The sequence below is a fragment of the Eutrigla gurnardus genome (genome assembly GCF_963514095.1).
Source record: "Eutrigla gurnardus genome assembly, chromosome: 2".
In the NCBI taxonomy this organism is placed as follows: domain Eukaryota; kingdom Metazoa; phylum Chordata; class Actinopteri; order Perciformes; family Triglidae; genus Eutrigla; species Eutrigla gurnardus.
In genome coordinates, this window is record NC_139916.1 from 31,197,495 (window position 1) to 31,217,786 (window position 20,292).

Sequence of the window (20,292 nt, forward strand, 5' to 3'; positions counted from 1 at the left end):
ATTAGTAACAAACATTCACTCAAACACACTTATTTTCAAAGGGTTAAGCAATAAGGTAACCAAGGAGTTGCGTATGGCAAAAACCTGTTACTTTATGCAACTAATTGCTGATTAAAAAGGGAAAAGCTCCGCACTTTGGAAACATCTAAATACTTTGACTAATTGAGTGTCAACTATGAAAAGATCTAATGCGGAATTTAATATAAATGGAACAGTTAGTAATGATAAATTGGAAATTTTAAATTAATTTTATACATTTTTCATTAAATCAGTTGAGGGAACTGGCGGCTAATTTCCGACCGGTTGAATTCGAAGATACACAGAGAGATCTCTCAACTTCTTTTCATATTAAAGAGGTAAACCAAAGTGAGATCGGAAAAGTTATTATGCATTTAAGGCAATCTAAGGCTAAGGATTAATTTGGATTAGATTCTTTATTTATTAAAAAACACAGTTCTGTTGTTCAAGTGCCTGTGACTCATGGGGCCCTAGTTTCGTACACCAGGCGCAGTCGGGGCTCAGCACACGTGCGCCGCGCCAACGGGGTGTGTCCGCCTGGACTTTGCAAGTTTCGTGCACGGCGCAGTCTAGCGCAGGCACTCCTCCCGTCACTCCTACCCCCGCAAGTGGGAAAGAGGGAGGAGAGAAGGCGTGAGTGGGAGACGAGGAGAAGAGGCGTGGAGTGGGATTAACACAGCTGATTCAGATCTTCACCAATCAAATGAGCTCCTCTCCTCACCGTTAATGCGCCAAGGTGAGGTGCAGTGCAAGTTTCGTCACTTGACAACCCAATAACAGAAGACAGCAGCAGCGCCAGATGGCTGAGAGAGATGCATCACAGTTTCAGCTGTGTTAATTCAGTCAGGCTGAGTTTCCATTATGCGTGCCATCCGCCTTTGATCTGACATCAGATGTGACGGGACAATCTATATATAAATTCACGTGTTGATTCAATTAGTTGCATTAAATAGTGTTTGTTGTGATTATTTATTGCATTTAAATGTGCCTGGAACTGTGGAAACCTGCCTGTGAGGTCTTGGTGACGTGTGCGCACTGCGCGCCGGTGAGCCAAACTGCCACTCCGCCAGCTGTAATTTGCGTCGAGAGTAGACCAGATTGGAGCTGGCGGGCTTTCGGCGCAGTCTTGGCACGGCTTTTTGGCACGAAACTTGCACTGCGCCAAGCTGAATCTGTGACGCCTCCCCCTGCTGCGCCGCCACACCCATCTTGCCGCAGGCGATCCACCAAACTGCCAAACTGACCGTGCGCAAGGCTGCGCTGGTCGAAACTAGGGCCCATGTTGTCAACTGCTCTAAAAAGGCAATTATAACCCCCATTCACAAGTCTGGTTCACTTGACCTGGTCTCTAATTATAGGCCTAATAAGCCTTTGATACTGATAACCATGAAATTCTCCTTAATAAGCTTAAAATATATAATTTCTCAGATGAGACAATTGCTTGGTTCCATCATTATCTTAATCAGAGCAGAGAGAGCAGTGGGTCAGATCTAATTCCACCCTGTCAACTGTCCAGACTTGTCAATGGGAATTTCACAAGGTTCAATATTAGGCCCTTTTTACTTTTTGGTTTATATATTAATGATTTACCTGACAGTTGCAAAACAGCCAGATGCCAAATGTATGTGGACGACGTGGTATTTGTTACGCCTGGTTCACACCGGCCACGGAAGTGCCGCGAATAGGCACGTAGCGGAGCCCGCTTCCTTTCGGCGCCCTTGTTAAGCGATGGTGTAGTTCACACCAGACGCGGAGCGCCGCGAATAGGCGCGATCGTTTCGGCGTCTGCTCTATTTTTTGCGCGTGCCGCGAGCGAACACGTCAATTCTGGCAGGAAATCACACAGAGAAACACGAGACAATCCAGTCAATTTTCAAAATAAAAGCAATTTTCAAAATAAAATGGCAGTCGCCGTTTACCCAGCTGTTTCCGTGACACGAGTTTCACGCCAGAGTAAGAAAAAGTTTCGCAGATTTTTTATAAATGCTTCTATTATCAGGTCGACAAGTTTTGACAAGTGTTGACATGATAATACAAGTAAACTTGCGTCACAGAAACAGCTGGGTAAACGCTGACTGCCATTAAACACCAACGAAGAAGAAGAAGCTGGGTAAACACGGAAATGCCGTCTACGCAATAGCGGTAGCTTTAGCAGTAGAAGCTATCAGGCAAGTGTTCTTTTAAATAAACTCCTGATGTACTTACAAACTTTAAAATGCCTCTTTTTGTGAGTACAGACCCTATGTGTACTACTGCAGAAGTTTGGTAACATTCCATGCATTATTAGTGAGGAAATTTACAAGATATACTCTCTGTACCATCGCGGTATTACTAAGCCATTCGGCTGATTGCCCTATCTTGACCAATGCTAACCATCGCTAAAAATGCTTCAGAGGGGGTGTTTGGCTGGATGTCATGGTGGAAATTACCTGATAGTTGATTTTAGACACATGGTCGGTCTACATGAATGGAGCTGAGGTGCAGCAAGTGAATGGGAATCATCATCACAAACAACCTGACCATGGTCATCACATATCTACTGGTGAAAATCAGTAGAAAGCATCTGAACTGGACACATTATGGACTATAATTGGATGTTCAGGCTCCAGGACAGGAGGACTCTACAAAGCACCAGACCATCACTGGTACCATCTACCAGCATCAGTGATATCGGTGACAAGAGCTGCTGCACAGAGCTCAAAGATATTCAAAGACACAACCCACTCAGTTACAGCCTGTTCACCCTGCTGCATTCTGGGAAGAGATACGCAGTATCAGCTGATGAACCACCAGACTTCACAACAGAGACTCCCGAACCCATCCTCCAGCCTCCACCAGATTGTTTGTTTTTTAGTGTATATTTTTCTTATGTTGCAATAATTGACTCTGAAGTGAATTTTGTTGTGCAAATACTAAAATGACACACATATACACATACACATATAAAACTCTGATCCTTGAAAACAAACACGGAGCACTCTGGAACATCCAAGTGTCACTACAGCCGTGAGTGTTTGTCACCAAAAAGGTGACCAAAGACTTTTGTACAATCAATGCCAAAAGGTGAAAACTAAATCTGTGGTGGGAGCACAGTGACACTGCCAAGGAATAATATGTTAAAGAGATGAAACAGAACACATTAATCATTCATGAGATCATTCAGTGCTCATCATGTCCAGCTGTGATGAAAATAACTTCATTTAACTTTCAAAAAGCTTTATCCAAAAGAACCACCTGGCAATAACAGCATGTACTGGTATTCTAATAGAGTTGAAGTAGCCGCTTCCCTACATTTGTTGTTCATTATCAAATTGATGCAATTAAGGCACAAATCCAAATCCTCCAGCCTCTTTAAACTGCTAATTGTGAGTAATAACAACCTGTCGATTCCACCCCTGAGTAGGTAATGGGCTTCTCTGTGTGGGTGGTAATACAATGTCCCACTTATTAAATGCTGCACCATTCTCCTCCATTGATTCTCACCTTCATCACTGAGGGGTGTAATAATAAACAGGCCTTTTTCCCCCCATAGATGTCTCCCTTCATCCACGCGGATCACAAAACGGCTGCTTTAAAGTAATTCCGGAGCATTTGAATTCAATTGAAACGATTCAAAATTGAATTGGTTTTATTTTTCAACTGAAATTGTGTTTCATTATGTACGTAGAGTGAAGTAAGACATCCACTGTGCACTCACTTTTCATGTCAGCAGATTTTTTATTTTTTCCGTATCTGCCTCAGACAGATGACTTCTCACAGCCGTTTTGATGACTGTATAAAAGAAGTGAACGTCATCATGGTGACGTCACCCACGGTTTGTGAAGTTTTGAGTTCCACATTTTGACCAACTCTATCTTGGATTTTTACAACCATCGAAGGAAGTGACCATATTTGGAGTGTGGAGGAACAACGGGTAGATCTGATGAACGCAAACAGCAGAGCAGCAGCCTTGCCCCCTGATGGCCAGCAGACAGAATGCAAGTTCTGTAGAACCGGAGGCTGCTCCCTGTTCTGAAGGCTGAACCTGCACACAGAGATTACCCAAACCTGCAAGAACATTTTTTAACCTTTTATTTAAGCAGGTGAAAGCCCATTGAGATTGAGATTTTTTTAGATCAAGTCTGGCAGTTTTAAATCCTTCCAGGCAAAGGGTGCAGCATATTTAAAACCCCTTTTCCCCAGCTCAGTGTGAACACATGGGACAATAAAGTTCACAACCTAATGTGAACACAGGCCATAGTGGCTTTGGCTTCTGTGGAGATAGTTACACAGGTAAGAAGGAACCAGACCAAGAGCAGTCTTATAAATAAAGCTCCACCAATGTGTCCGCCTGCGCACATATAAAGAAGGAACATGCATCATCTGGACAAATCCCGCAGCACTGTGGTTCACACATGCTCTGGCACTCGCTCTCTGATTTTCAGTCTCTCCATCTCATCTGCATCTACCAGGTATCAACACATCAGTGGGCTGAACGGAGATGATACGCAGAGTGGCAGTTGAATTCAATCACATGGCTATAAGGTGCTTTTGTAGTTGGACAAAGACCAACCCGTGAACCCTCAAACAGAGGCAGAGGCCTGCAACGTTATCCCACCACTCGTAGTTGCCATCATTCTCAGTTCAGTTGACTCTCAATCAGTAGAGATGGTCTCTGGTGGCGTGGGCTGGTCAATACAACACATATCAATAGAGCATCAGAAATAGCACAACATGTGTCTTTAGGAGTTTTACATGGCAACATTAGGTTGCTCACAATTGAGAGAGGTGGTGGACAAACCTTTCACAGGTTACATGAACAGTGTTATCCACTCATCATCAGCAGAGATGGACAGAGTACTCGACCCCAGTACTTGATTAAGAGTACAAATACTACTGGCCAAAATTTACTCTGTTACAAGTAAAAGTAGCTCAGTCGACATGGTACTCAAGTAAGAGTAAAAAAGTACATGCTTTTAAATGTACTTTAAGTAAAAGTAAGAGTAAGAGTAAATTTCAAATAAAATGAATGGTTCTAGGCTTAACATAGTTAATAAATATTTGTGTAAAAAAGTCTTTGGGGGTTCATGTCTTCCTGCACCACCAGTAAATACCAACCACTGCTATGCGCTATACAGTCACACAAGATAATAAAAATATAATACAATACATATACCTTTAACTAGTATGACTAGATTATCATAATGTATCTTACGGTGTAATATTGCCAAAGAAACTGCACTGTCGTAGCTATGTTCGATGCTGCATCATTACGCCGGCTCCGCCACCCTGCGCTGCGCCATGAAACTAGGGCCCTCAGTCTGAGACTCAGCCATTGTCGCGATTTTGTGTTGACAAACACAGTCAAGAGTGTGGCTACTTTGGCGGTATCCTTATGGGGAGGGATTACGTATTTCCGCTTTTACGTAGATCCCAGTGGAGAGCGTGCACTGTGATAGGTTTCCTTCTTTGACAAACAGCTTGTGTCCAATAGTATTTTACTTTAGTACTTATAGTACTTTTCAGCCTTTCTAGAAATTAACTTGAGTAAAAGTAAAAGTATTTGTCTTGGAAATGTATTCAAGTACCAAAGAAATCTAATACTCAAGTAAAGTACAAATCCTCTGGATATGTACTTAAGTACAGTACTTAAGTAAATTTACTCCGTTACTGTCCACCACTGATCATCAGCTGATAGGAATGTGCTTACACTGAGTGTGTGGATGAACAATTAAGTTGTTTTTCAGTTTGACTCATTTGATGTTTCGTTGGTGGCCAGTAGAGGGAATGTAAGTTCAAGGCATGTCAGCTTTGCTTCCCAGAGGTTGCTGCCTCCTCGGACCTAAATCAAGCAGCAACACTACTAAATTAAGGATGCAAAAGAGTCAGTAAATTATGTAGTCAGAGTACAATTTACATGAGGGGCTCTTATTTTTCAAAAGTTGATTTCTATATCAGGTATGTCACTTCAGACTTTATTTTGTTTTTCAAACCTAAATTGCTTTAACTTATTTTATAATGTTTCCAAAAAAAAAAAGGTAGCACAGACTCCTAACTTTCAAATTGACAGTAAATATAATATTTCTTTGTATACTGAATTTTTAACTCTCCCTTAGTGGTTGCTGTCCTCTCAGTGTCTCTGGCGTGCATTTGCATATTTCATTACTGATGCTAAGTGTGCTGCAGAGAGCTGAGGCTCCTCTCAACGAAACACAAAGAGCCATCTCAAACAAGAGCTGTTGCAACATCAATGCTGCATTTAGAGGATGCAGTTGTTTAATCAGCCAAATTAATTTTGCTGTTGAAGAGGGGCTGTTCATCCTCCATCTCTTCCTTTCCTCCGTTTCCTCCCCCATATTTTCATTCAATGTTCATTAACAGAGCATTTAGAGCAGTGTCCCCCACCCTATATCAACAATCAATGAATATAGTTAAAATAATTAATAATAATTAATAGTGTTATCCTTATTTTCCCCAAATGACAATAGCTTGTTCTGTTTATTATTTATAAATTGCGTTTTACAGATAGGATTATTATAATCTGGAGGGCACTGACTCAAGTGACTCAAGTCACGCGGATCAGTTTAGTGATTGATCCAGAGATCCGTGATTCAGCACACTGACTCGGATTTACCACCTCTAAGTCAGACAACTAAATTATTGTAGCAGCAGAACATAGTATTTTGCATCATCACTTCCCAGATATAATTACATCGAGATGATGGGTAGTGATGATTAAATATCTTAATATTGATGTAATTTTTTTGATGTCTAAGAAATGTATTTGACCTGTTGTCATGCATTTTCCGGTTGAATAAAATAACTGAATGAACGGGTAACAAACATACCTCTACATTTCATCTATAGCAGGGTTAAAGCTGATTCCAGCTTTAATCTATATTTTGCTTCCTTGCTTGATTTGTCCGTAATTATCTTAAAGACAGACACAAAATGCATCAAAAACCCAAACCACAGTTCTGAATGATCACTGTTTCAGAGATTAGTTTGCATACATATCAACTTTCACATCCGATATCATTTCCATGTCTCCTTCATTACTGGTCGTAACCATGACAACATTAGGAATGGGCGATATTTTACCGTTTGCGATATACCATCAAAATTTCCACACGGTAAGAATTTGTCATCTCGCGGTAATAACGATAAATTCCGGTTGATGACTTTTTCCCCCCAACTTTATTGTATTCAGATTTACTCTCGTTTGATGACGTTGTATGCGACCACGCACTCGCAGCCCAACTCACGTGACAGGCACCTGCCTCCTGCCTGTAGACCTGATCTCTCGGCTCACGTGAAGAACAATAACAAACATGGCGGAAGGCGGAGCTGAGAGCGAGGTGCTCGTTGCTAAACGAGGCTCCAGCTCGATTATCTGGAACTGGTTTGGTTATTATAAGTCTGACATGGAGCAAAACACTGTTATATGCAGAGTTTGTAAAAAAAACGGTGATTGCAAAGGGTAGTAACACCACCAATTTGTTCCACCACCTCAAACACCAGCACAAACCAGAATATGACGAGAGCCAGAAAATGCGCACAGATGCAGCAAAAGCGACAGCGTCAACTTCACTTTTTTATCGTCACTTTTATCGTTACCGGGATAAATGCCAGAAATTATCGTGATCAATTTTTTAGTCCATATCGCCCATCCCTAGACAACATCATCCTTTCATCCTCCCTCAAGCCACACCTCAAGTCCTGCTTCGAGAACGAGCCTTCACTGGATTTCAAGGGGCATCTCCTCCCTCTTCTCTTATTAATTACTCTCTTATAATGGCTTAACAATGTTGTCATCTTGTGATAACAACGCCAAGCTCTGATCCTGAGCTCATTAACATGTAAATGCATGTGAGTCAGTAATGGGTAATGGGATTTGGTGCTATGCTATGGAGATGTAAACTGTGTCAACACTATGATAGGGCAGACTCCTGCACACCTGTCATCCAAGGGGCTGCATGATTAGCAACCTGCAATCAATCTATCTGTTTTTCATGAGTCTGAGTCTGTGAAAGATTGTAGCACTACAGAATATCTACTCACATTTCAATTAAAAGAAAGAAAAGTGAGTAATAATTTACCTGACATTTCTTCTGAGATAAATATTTGATCTCTTGATTTAGACCTCTAGGTGTGATAGTCTGGAGAGTGGAAATGTAATGTTCTCTTTTGAAGTAAAAGGCTGTTTTTCCTCTAATCTTCTGTATCTAAGAAAGAAAAGAAAAACGATAAAATCTCCAAAACTACAGTTAGGTTCTGGTTTTGGCTTAAAATGTCTGAAAGAACAAACAAAAAAACATCAGTCTCCTGCTGGACAGCAGTGGCTGAGTAAGTAAGTAATTCAGTGATGATAATTGCACCATTGGTCAGTTGAGTGTACTACATCACCAAGGGGCGTTCCTTGTGAAGCTATGAGCACAGTTGTGTGAGCAGAAACAGTTGCATTCAAGACTTGACATGGACAGATGGACAAACCTGGAGAAGTCAACACATCTAGAATACAGATTACAGTGGAATACAGAATACATTTCTCAGTCTGAAAGCTAAATCCCCCACAGTCCATAGCTTTAGCACAGTGGCTGTAGCTAGCATTAGCACGCTTGCAGCCGGTGTCTAAACAATGTAACTTCACCTCTAATAGACAAAAAACTTGAAGTAAACCATTGCAAACATCATTAACAGTTGACTGTTAACAGAGAAATATCAAGGTATGACATAGCTATGAAGCTAACTCAGCGGTGCTAACACAGTGGTGCTACCACTTCAGTGCTAAAAAAACAGTAAAGAAATCACGTGTATTTCTTCCACGACCCCAGCATGACTTCAGACTTTTTACTAATCAACCAGCGTTGAAACAATCTAACTTCACCCCTAGTAGACAGCAAAACTCTGAGTGAAGCATTGCAAACTTTTTTACAAGATTATTTGGCTGGTTGGATAAATTGCTTCAAAAGCTTGATCCCAGCTGTCATTGGGCGAAGGCGGGGTACACCCTGGACAGGACGCCAGTCCATCGCAGGGCTGACATGTAGAGACAGACAACCATTCACACTCACATTCACATCTACGGGCAATTTAGAGTCATCAATGAACCTATCCCCATCCTGCATGTCTTTGGACTGTGGGAGGAAGCCAGAGAACCCAGAGAGAAACCACACTAACACGGGGAGAACCGGAACCACGTTACCTCCAAACTCAAAAAAAAGATCTCTTTCATCTAAACCTTCAACCTGTCTCCTAGCCCCGATACCAACTAGGCTACTCAAAGAAGTATTACCCTTAGTTAGTGCGTCCTTATTAGATATGATCAATGTGTCTTTATTAACAGACAATGCACCACAGTCTCCTAAAGCAGGGTTCCCCAATTAGTTTTCACTGAGGGCCAAATTATGTATATTATTAGAAGTATTATTATTGTAATGATTAGTCCTACCAGTGGTAGATGGTTGTAGTAGCAGATAGTAGTCATAGCCTGTGTTGAGGGACAGATAAAAATGCACACTTGAATGAAAATAAGTCCAATATCAACGATATTTATTTATTTGAATGCCCCTGAAGAATATTTTGATCAACAAAATATGACCATTTTGATCAACAACAAAAAACAACAGCACTACAGCAAGTGGTTCACAAGAGGAAAAAAGATTGTATAACAGTGGAGTTATTGATTTTTGTTTGCAGCATCTTGCTCTTGTCTTGCAATTTGCAGACGGTCCCTGCACACTCGCCCGGCTGCACATAGTTCTCCATCCAGCTCGGAGGACGGCTTTTTTTTTGTTGTTGTAAAAAATCGGGGTTTTAATCCTTGTAACTCGTAGTCTGATATTACGTTGGGACAGAGGCATCATTTGTGTTTGAAAAACATTTCACTTCAGATTTATTGATCCCGGAATTTCGAATCTGTGAATATATTTCCAACTTTACCGAACTCTTCCTTGGCAGATTATTGCATAGTGTCACTGGGTCCGCACGGGCCAGACACTTTGCTCTTGTGGGCCGGATTTGGCCCGCGGGCCGCTAATTGGGGATGGCTGCCCTAAAGTATCTGTAATTAGACCTCTTCTTAAAAAGCCTACTCTAGATCCAGGGGTTTTAGTAAACAACATTCTGATATCAACACTGCATCGCTATGGGAGTAGGAGGCATCTAGATTGTCCTATAATACTGACGGGTAGACCACATGTTAATACATAAACAGAAAAATATAGCATGGCTTCAGGAATTAACCACATTTTTATAGATATGCGTCATTCAAACCATTATTTTTGTTGGCATCCTTGGTTATAATCTCTTTTTTCTGCATGTTTTTCTTTTATGTAGGGGGACGCTGGTACTCCCTACCCAACCATACAACTGATGGACAATGACTGTGATGTAGGTGATTGCCAGTCAACTGTTTCCTGTCATTATTTTGGAAAACATGTGTACAGGAAGCACAGACGCTTTATATTTAGGCATTCTGATGGCTGTCCCCGTGAAGAGTCCACGATACAGCCTAGATGAACAAAATTCTGAGAGTGATCCAAGTGCTTCTTATCCTCAAACAGTTACATTTAAATAAACTTTTAGAGGATTTCAGACATAATCCGTTTGGATTTATTCTTAAATGCAGAGAGAAAACCCTTCTATATCCGTCAGTCCAACAAGACATAACTGATGATGTCAAATTTATTTTTTGTTTTTCAAAGAAAACAATGATTCTTTTATTTCTTACCATCTTGGAAAAAGTGGTTTTGATATTTCAAATCCGATGGTCTTTATTTTAAGTAACATTTGTTTTTCCAGAGATCATCCATAGGCTCTAAGGCTTCATTTATACGAAGATGAATTTGAAATAGTTAACCCTTTAGGCTCCAACAGAACTAAGAATATGCTGTGTGCATTTTACGTTGGAAATTATGGAAAATATTGATCCCAACTGAAGCACATTCACTGAGCTCTGCCGATTCTTTATTCACATGTGAAACATTTTGGTCTGACTGTCATATTAAAACCAATGATAGATGACCTAAAACAGCTTTCGACTGAAGGCTTCACTACAAGTCTGTGGAATGGAGCACAAGGTTTACGTGAACGTCCCAGATACGACCTCTTTCCTTTTACAGTCAGTGTTGTAGAGTAGTAACATTTGTTTGTGTATGTGGTGTGTCTAGTTGTTAGCTGAGGCTATAGGCTACACCATAGTAATGGAAGGCTACCAAGAATAAACTAATAAAAAACATGGCAACATAAATCGCTATCACGCTCGAGGAGTAAATACTTAAACATGCTCACACATGTTTGTTTGAAACCTCATCACCTGAAAGAATACTGGTGAAGTGGTATTGAATGACATGTTGTCATAGCTTCTTGGTACATAACGGCTACCATAGTTGCAACAAAACGATGCACTAGAGAGCACCATTTGTTTGAATGCAAAATACAATTTTACCACTAGATGGGTGTAATTCCTACACAATCTTTCTTTAAAGTGAAAATACAGATTCATACACTGATCATCAGATATGGTTATTAAATGGTAGGTGTAAAGAGGGGCACAGGGTACATCTGAAAACAAGTGTGCAGAAAGTGTCAGGATAACTGGTTGTGTACTGCTCAAGTGTTTTGCATTTAAAACTGATTAACGGCTCATGAGGCCTGATTCAGTTTTGTGTTAAAGCTCTAAAAGGAATAGAAACGCATCCCAGGGCCCGGTTTCCCAAAGCCTTCTTAAAACCTTCTAAACGCTACGTCATTTGTAACCCCTACTTAGAGTTCCTACTTAACATTTTGTGTGTTTCCTGGATGCTAGTCGCTGCCACTGTACAGTAACCAAGAAATCCCTGTTGCGCATGGAACTGCACATTGCGAGTGTTGTGTTTCACCGATGGTTTTAAGTCATTCATGAAGACAATAATTGCTGGAAACACACAAGCACAATAAAATGCGCATTCATTTCATCACAAGGCTAAGCTTTACCTCAACCTCAGAAGTAGCGTAGGTATATTACAGTGTCATTTAATTAGCTCATTAGGCCTAGTCAATGTCAAGGCATGCACAATCCTGCAAGCAATTTGGGAAATTGGCACATCGTCAAACAATTAGGGTCTGAGTGGCTAAAATGTCATAAATGGACGCCGGTGACGGTTGTGAACGGTGGCAAAACTATGACAGCGATACTGGCATCCTCATGCTGAACCAAAGACGTCACCGTCCTCGGAGCTGTTTAGTTGGAATACATAATTTCATAAAGATCAACTTCAATCCCGTGGATATATTGACCGACGCGGCTATATTTCATAAGTTTCGACTACAACGGCAACAAAAACGCCAGTTGCTTGACCTGATTGGGCCTACGCTTGCCAGACCAACGCATCGGAACTTTGCACTGACTCCTGAAGTCCAGCTGCTGGCAGTGCTGCGTTTTTACGCAGTAGGTAGCTTTATTTCTATATCTTTTTTAAAATCAGTATAGGCTATGATAGTATGTTCGACCATGGTTAAATAAATGTTTAGGCCTAGAAGGATTTCTAGAAATGTGTTATTCGCAAACACTGCAATAGCCTACATTTTATAATATAGTGCTGTCATGCACCTGCACATGAAATGGAAAATCAAACTCTGAGCAATCGATTTCAGCACTTTCTTTCTGGACAGCGCCGTGTACGTACGACGTACGAGTGTTTCTTAAGAAGAGCCAAGACACGCCAAGAAGTGTATTCAGATGTTAATTTTGCATTTTATACAGAGTTATAAAACAGAATTTTGTTAATGCTATGTACTTTATACTAGGAGTGTTGATACATTTTCTGTACATGCACTGCTTGTGTGTGCATTTAAAACGGGCTCACAAAGCCTGATGCGTTCAGTTTTATTGATAAACCTTAAATAATTGAATTTAATCCTGCATGTGAGTTATGAATTTACAGTGTACTTTTTACTCAACTTTGTTACATGATTTATGTGTAAGCCCAAGTTGTAAAATGGAGTTTTGTTACAGTGTCAGTGATGGAGAATGGAACTTATGCTTCAGCTTAATGTTGTAAAGCACTACTATTTGTCATGCTGGAACTTGTTAAGACAAATCCATTCTAGAAAAACAATACATTGCATGAAATGCACTGAAAATATACTGGTTAAAATATTAAAAGATGTAAGAGAATTAATTATTATTATTTAAATAAATGTTGGTGAATAATTGTAAATGTGTTGTGTCTTAATTTAAGGGCATGTTTTTGTTAATTAAAAAGGTAAAAAAACGACTTGTCGCTTCAGCTGTACCTCATAAAAAGGTACAAATTCTGCACCTTTCCAATAGGTACAGTTTTGTACCAGGACATGAAGGTACATTTTTATCACTAGGGGTACAGAAATTCTGAGAAAGAAACACATGTACCATTTTAGGTCCATTCCTCTACCTTGGTTTTTGAGTGTGTAGAAGTAAGCTGAGACACAAAGGGGATTATCAACAACTGTCATCATCATTGTCAAAAGTTGAGCTGAAATAAGATCACATTGCCAGTCGTATTGTTCACCTATTTAACAATGTATGCTGAAAAATTCATTTATAAAGTAACATTTAGTTTTCAAAGATTTGCATCGCCTTCTCCAATAACATAAAGGACTTGTTTTACAAACTTACAAATCAGAATCATGTAATCAAGCAGGCCATTAACTCCATACCAAGTTAATTAATCATACTCAGTCCATTCTCCATTACATTTAACTTCAAACTTAATACAGACTCAAAATAAAATAGTTCTCAGTAATAATTTTAAGTTAAACATTTCAATCACAGTAACTCATTTAAATCACTTCATACCAGTTGCGTTTGAGGTTGAACACTGAGCTGTGTGTCTGCCTTGTTTGCAGGTTGAGGGATCCGAGCAAAAAGGGTCGCAAAGCTAGCTGTAAACAACTTCTACCCATGCTTGTTTTGAGGTGCGCAGGTAAATGCAGTCCCTCCAGAGGCACTAGTTGAGTTCTCTCTGCCCCCTTCAGGCCTGGAGTTCTTTTACAGCTGCTGGACTCGATGCTCAAACTGTTCTTTGACACAACAGTGGAAGTAATTACTGATTTTTGTACACGAACATGAATTTTCCATTGTGTCATGTTGACCAGCACAACTATCATACTAACGTATTGAAATTAGAAATAACGTTCGTACCTGTACCAAATTGTTTTTCTGTCACTCAGGACGGCATTACATAACAAGATGTTAGCTTTATGAACGCTGTTGGGCTTACAATAACTGCATATGAGTTTAGGCCACAAAAATGTTGGGTTCACTTTGGGGCATTAAGGTGTGGAACACTAGCATATTTAATACTATTTCATTATTTCTGGATGCTGCATAGACACGTGGATATGTTAAATTTGTGTGTCCACCATGAAAAAGGATCGTAATTGACTTTCCATTGACATTGTTTTTGTGCTATTTCACAATGTGCTGTGAGACTGGGTTGGACATTATTACTGCACTGATAGTCGTAACTGTAAAAACTTCACCTCAGTGAGTCCAACACTTAAGACCAGGGGCCTATACTACGAAGCGAGTTCAACATACCCAGGGTATCTTTCAGTTATCCAGCTTAAAGTCCCAGGGCCCTAGTTTTGTACACCAGGCGCAGTCGGGGCACAGCGCACCTGCGCCACACCAACGGGGTGTGTCCGCCTGGTTTCGTGCACAGCGAAGTCGGGCGCAGGCACGCCTCCCGTCACTCCTACCCCAGCAAGTGGGAAAGAGGGAGGAGAGAAGGCGTGAGTGGGAGACGAGGAGTAGACAAGGCGTGGAGTGGGATTAACACAGCCGATTCAGATCTTCACCAATCAAATGAGCTCCTCTCCTCACCTTTAATGCGCCAAGGCGAGGTGCAGTGCAAGTTTCGTCACTTGACAACCGAATGACAGAAGCAGCGCCGCTGCTCCCACGACGCTCATCACACGCTGTGCATAAGGCACCAAGTGCTGAGGGGGCACCAAAACTATTATGAAAAATCATCACAGTCATAATAATTAGGCTATAATGCCGATATTATATCACTATAGAAATTGTAGGCACATTTAAGGCATGTCTATCACAAAACAGGGTCAGGGCGCAGAGCAGTAGACATAATGGTGGCAAGAACCCGGTGCCTGCACGAGCCGGCCGGGCCATTCATCATCATCACCGTCTTCATCACATGCGCTCCACAGCTGCACCGGATTCCCCGTCCAAAACCAGAACGGCAGGACACCGGGACCTCGCACGCCGCTCAGACTGCTGCTGCAGCCCCAACTCCGGTTCCAGCTCACGGCAAAGTTGCGCGTTTCTCCACGGACACGGACAACAGGCTGCCGAGGCGCGAGACCAGGCACGAGCTGCTGTATTTTCTTTAAAGATTTTTTCAGGCATACACACATTTTATTAGCAGTGGATTGATAGGCTTTGAAAAACAGGAGAGAGAGAGAGGGAGGTGTGACATGCATGGTCGGCGGTGTATGCGTACGTGTAACATACATGGCATGCGCTCTAACCACTCCGCCACCTGCGCGCCCCTAAATCACTGTTTTTTGGGTACATTTACATTTACATTTAGGTCATTTAGCAGACGCTTTTGTCCAAAGCGACTTACAATAAGTACATTTGTCAAAAGAAGAAAACAAGGAAACCACAACGAATCATTGCCGATAAAGTAAGAGCCAAAAATAGAACAAGTGTTAGGTCCTCATCTGAGTAAACTAGTAGTTCAAGAGCAACAGTGCTACGATCAGAGTGCTATAGGTAAGGGTTTTTTTTTTTTTTTTATGGGGGGGGGGTCATGCTAGTCGAGGTGAAGTCTGAACAGGTGAGTCTTGAGCCTTTTTCGGAAAACGGCAAATGACTCAGCTGTCCTGACATTAGTCGGGAGTTCGTTTCACCACTGAGGCGCCAGAACAGAGAAGAGTCTGGACTTTGCTGAGCGACATTTGTTTGATTTCAGCGATGGTGGTACCAGCCGGCCAGCTGAAGTAGAGGAGCGAAGTGCTCGCTTCGGGGCATGAGGTTTGACCAGTGTTTGAAGGTAGATGGGTGCCGTTCCATTTATGGCCCTGAAGGCCAGTGTCATCGTCTTGAATTGGATGCGTGCTGCAACAGGGAGCCAGTGGAGGTCACGGAGGAGGGGGGTCACATGGGAGAATTTGGGTAGATTGAAGATAAGACGTGCTGCAGCGTTCTGGATACGCTGCAATGGTTTAATCGCAGAGGCCGGGAGTCCGGCCAGGAGAGAGTTGCAGTAGTCAAGGCGGGAGATGACCAGTGCTTGGACCAAGAGTTGCGTTGCATCCTTTGTGAGAAGGGTCCGAATCCTGCGGATGTTGTAGAGGGCAAATCTGCAGGATCGGGCCACAGCAGTGATGTTGGGGGTGCAGGATAGTTGGTCATCGAGGATTACACCCAGGTTCCTCGCAGTTGACGACGGCAATACTGTGATTCCCTCGACAGTGACCGACAGGTCCATGCGAGGGCAGTCTTTCCCTGGGATGAAGAGGAGTTCGGTTTTATTCAGGTTAAGCTTGAGGTGATGTGCAGTTGTCCAGACAGAGATGTCAGCCAGACAGTCCGAGATGCGAGTTGCAATGTGGGTGTCAGAGGACGGGGGAAAAGAGAGGAACAGCTGGGTGTCATCTGCGTAGCAATGGTAGGAGAATCCATGCGATGTGATAACAGAACCTAGTGATCTGGTGTATAGTGAGAACAGAAGCGGTCCTAATACTGAGCCTTGAGGGACACCCGTGTCCAGAGAACAGGGTTTGGACATAGAGCCATTCCATGTGACCTGAAAGGTGCGATTTGTCAGGTATGATGTAAACCAGGCGAGAGCAGAGTCAGTTATGCCAAGTTCAGCCAGAGTGGAGAGGAGGATTTGGTGATTGACTGTGTCGAACGCAGCAGATAGGTCGAGGAGAACGAGAACGGAGGAGTGGGACAAGGCTCTGGCGTCTCGCAGGGACTCGGTCACTGTGAGAAGGGCCGTCTCAGTGGAGTGAGCAGTCCTGAATCCTGATTGATTAGGGTCTAGGAGGTTGTTCAGCGAGAGATAGGATGACAGTTGGTTGTAGGCGGCACGTTCCAAGGTTTTAGAGAGGAATGAAAGAAGAGATACAGGTCTGTAGCTTTGGATGTCAGTAGCGTCTAGGGTGGGTTTTTTAAGGAGAGGCTTCACGGTAGCTGTCTTAAAATCCGCTGGAATGACACCTGAGGTGAGGGAGGAGTTGATCAGGGTGGTGAGGAATGGCAAGATGTCGTGTGAGATGTCTTGGAGAAGAGAGGAGGGGATCGGGTCGAGGGAGCAGGTGGTGGCACGGTTAGATGTAACAAGTGCATGAACATCTTCAGAGGTTAGGGGGGTAAAGCTGGTAAGACCATCCGAGTTGAGGGTTGGGGGAGATGTCTTCTGGGAGGGAATAGGCGTAAATGAGGAGCTGATGTCATTTACTTTCTTGGTAAAGTAAGTAGCAAAGTCATCGGCAGTAAGGAAGGAAGGGGGCGGAGGGGTAGGAGGGGTGAGGAGGGAGGAGAACACGGAGAAGAGTTTCCTGGGGTTGGAGGCAGAAGAGTTGATCTTTGCCAGGTAGAAGGCAGATTTAGCTGCCGAAACAGTTGAGGTGAAGTCAGAGAGGAGGCGGTGGTAGTGAGTAAGGTCCTCGTGCTGGCCCGATTTCTTCCATTTTCTCTCTGACGCTCGCAACAATGATCTGTTGGTTCGCAGAGGTTCAGACAGCCAGGGAGGGGGGGGGAGATGATCGCGCAGGTCGTGAGATAGGGGGACAGAGAGTGTCCAAAGAAGAGGAGAGTGAGGACATCAGGATGGAGGAGGCTTCCTCAGTAGGTATTAAGGAGAACTGTTCTGAGGATGGTAGCGAGGAGATAACAGTTGAGGAGAGAGCGGAGGGAGTGAGGGATTTCAGGTTGCGGCGGCTGGTGACCATTCGAGGCGTAGAGGGGAGGGATGTGGTGGGCTCCATGGGGAGGGAGAAAGTCACAAAGTGGTGGTCGGACACGGTGAGCGGGGTAATTCCCCTTGCGCCAAGAGTAGACCAGGTTGGAGCTGGCGGGCTTTGCCACGAAACTTCCGCTGCGCCAAGCTGAATATGTGACGCCTCCCCCTGCTGCGCCGCCACACCCATCTTGGTGCAGGCGATCCACCAAACTGCCAACCTGACCGTGCACCCTGCACCACCCTTCGCTGCGCCAAAAAAAATGGGCCCCAGTCAGCAAGTCTGGCGGATAGAGGGCACTCTATCAGATTTTGAATGTTTACAACTCTCACGCTCCTCCTCCACGACCACCGAGCTCCTTCCCCTCGACTTTGTGCCCTTTGAAATCCCTTAGATCATGCCACCTTTTAAACGCGGGTCCGATGTTGACTGTTTTATCACGGGCACCGTCGCAATCTTTCTTTTTTTCCTTATTTTACACCAGTTTTCTTTTCCTTGGTTGTTTTGGACCTCCTCGTTTCAAAGAGGAATTGGAAGCTTGTTGCTACTTCCCTCCGCCTCCCCCCTGTGATAGTGGAATGACCTGAGGGGGGAGGGGCTCTGTGTGTGCACGAACACAGCCCTGCGTGCTGATTGGACAAGATTATCAGGGCTCTGTTGATGATGAACAAACAACAGGCTCTACGTGCACGTAGAGGTGCGCTTTTTTTTTCTAAAACCGGATGATTTATGTTGTTCTATCAGAGCATAGTGTCGGCTTCAGTGAATATGATCAAAAAAAATTTGCCGACTGGGACTTTAAGTAACCCTAACAAAGGCAATCAGAGATAAGCGGTCACACGAAGCTGGTTATCAACTTGTTAAGTCAACCCAGGGTTTCACTGTCCAGCTATGAGCGCGTGCACATGAAAGAGTCGGCGTTTGCAGCATTTGACCAATCACAAACATGGATCAGTCTACGGCAGCGGAGCGGCGTATTTCACGTACGAGGAGCGAACCATGATCTTACAGAAATACGAAGAAGTTAAATATATAACGCAGGTAAAAGGCAACAGTTTCATCTGCCAAATGCAGGAAGGACAGCTGGCAAAAACTCGCCAACTGTGTGAATGCGTAAGTCGTATTAATAGTTTAAATAGTGGTATCATATGTCTGTCCCATCATAAGGACACTACTAGATCTGACTGATTACATGAATGCGTTAACTGTGCTGATAGCTCAGTGGTTGTTACTGCCCCATGAACCGAGGCTTTCTTCAGCGGACCTGGGTTTGAATCCCCGTCCACTTTTAAATCATGTTGTCGCTTCCTCTTGTCCCTTTAACTCTACTCCCGCAATAATGAATGTGTTGCTCCATGTATTCTTATAGCATGGTGTATGACAATATCAGCCTAATTCTTTCAGCTGCAATCCCGGAGGAGTAAAACGGACTTGGGAGCAAATAAAATAAATATAAAACATATTTCAAAGTGGTCAGTAGGCTGTACGCTGACACAGATAAGTCATTCCCTCTGATGACAATCTGTATCGCTCATATAAAACATCGTCAGACACAGACAAAAGGGTTTTGTCTGTCTCTGAACACTCTAGTTCTCCTAAGAGACCTTATTCACGATCCACCGAGCTTCTTTTTTTTTTATCCACGCACCAAGAGAGCTGATTGATTGGTCAGTAGGCGGTGTTTTTCTTCATGTTGATCTCTTATCAGGAACATAACCTGCTCCGGAGCAGGTTAGCTCCACAGCATAAGTTACCATGGCGATGTACCCCGGTAAGAAGTGAACCAGCGTCGTAGGACGGAAAACCCAGAGTTAACGCTTAAGTTACCTCGCTAAGCCAAATCCTGCTTCCTAGTACAGGCCTCTGGTGTCCACGTGCATATACATCACATTTTGGGTCATCTATACCATAATACTTAATTCTGCCTGACGGGGGCCCGATGTCCACATTCGTGGAGACAAACTACATCATGTCAAAAGGTGATGCTTAGTTTTTTATAGTTATCAGGTCCCAATAAGCCCAAATAGCAAAAAGGAATTAAAAATCCATACCAAAAAAGAGCTCAGGTCTTAGGGGGTTAATTTGGTTTACCTTATATTTGGTGGCCCGCCACAGCATTCTTGGTGGTAACAGTGCACATCAAAATGGCCACCTCATAATGTTATTTGCATATTCTTTAGTTTGTATGTAGTATGAGAATATTATGGATGTTAACGACACAAAGGTAACATCATCTCCATAACCCAGTATACATAAAGTAATACTTAAAATACCCTCTGCCTTTTCAAAACTTCCATTGATCTTTAATAACTATGACTGTCCTTCACACCCCACAAC

General features: G+C 42.9%; 1 protein-coding gene across 3 annotated transcripts in view; it reads right to left on the reverse strand.

The window, feature by feature from the left end:
• fhit (fragile histidine triad diadenosine triphosphatase) overlaps positions 1–20,292 on the reverse strand; it is a 533,523-nt gene that overhangs the window by 40,920 nt on the left and 472,311 nt on the right. The gene's annotated exons all lie outside the window — the stretch shown is intronic.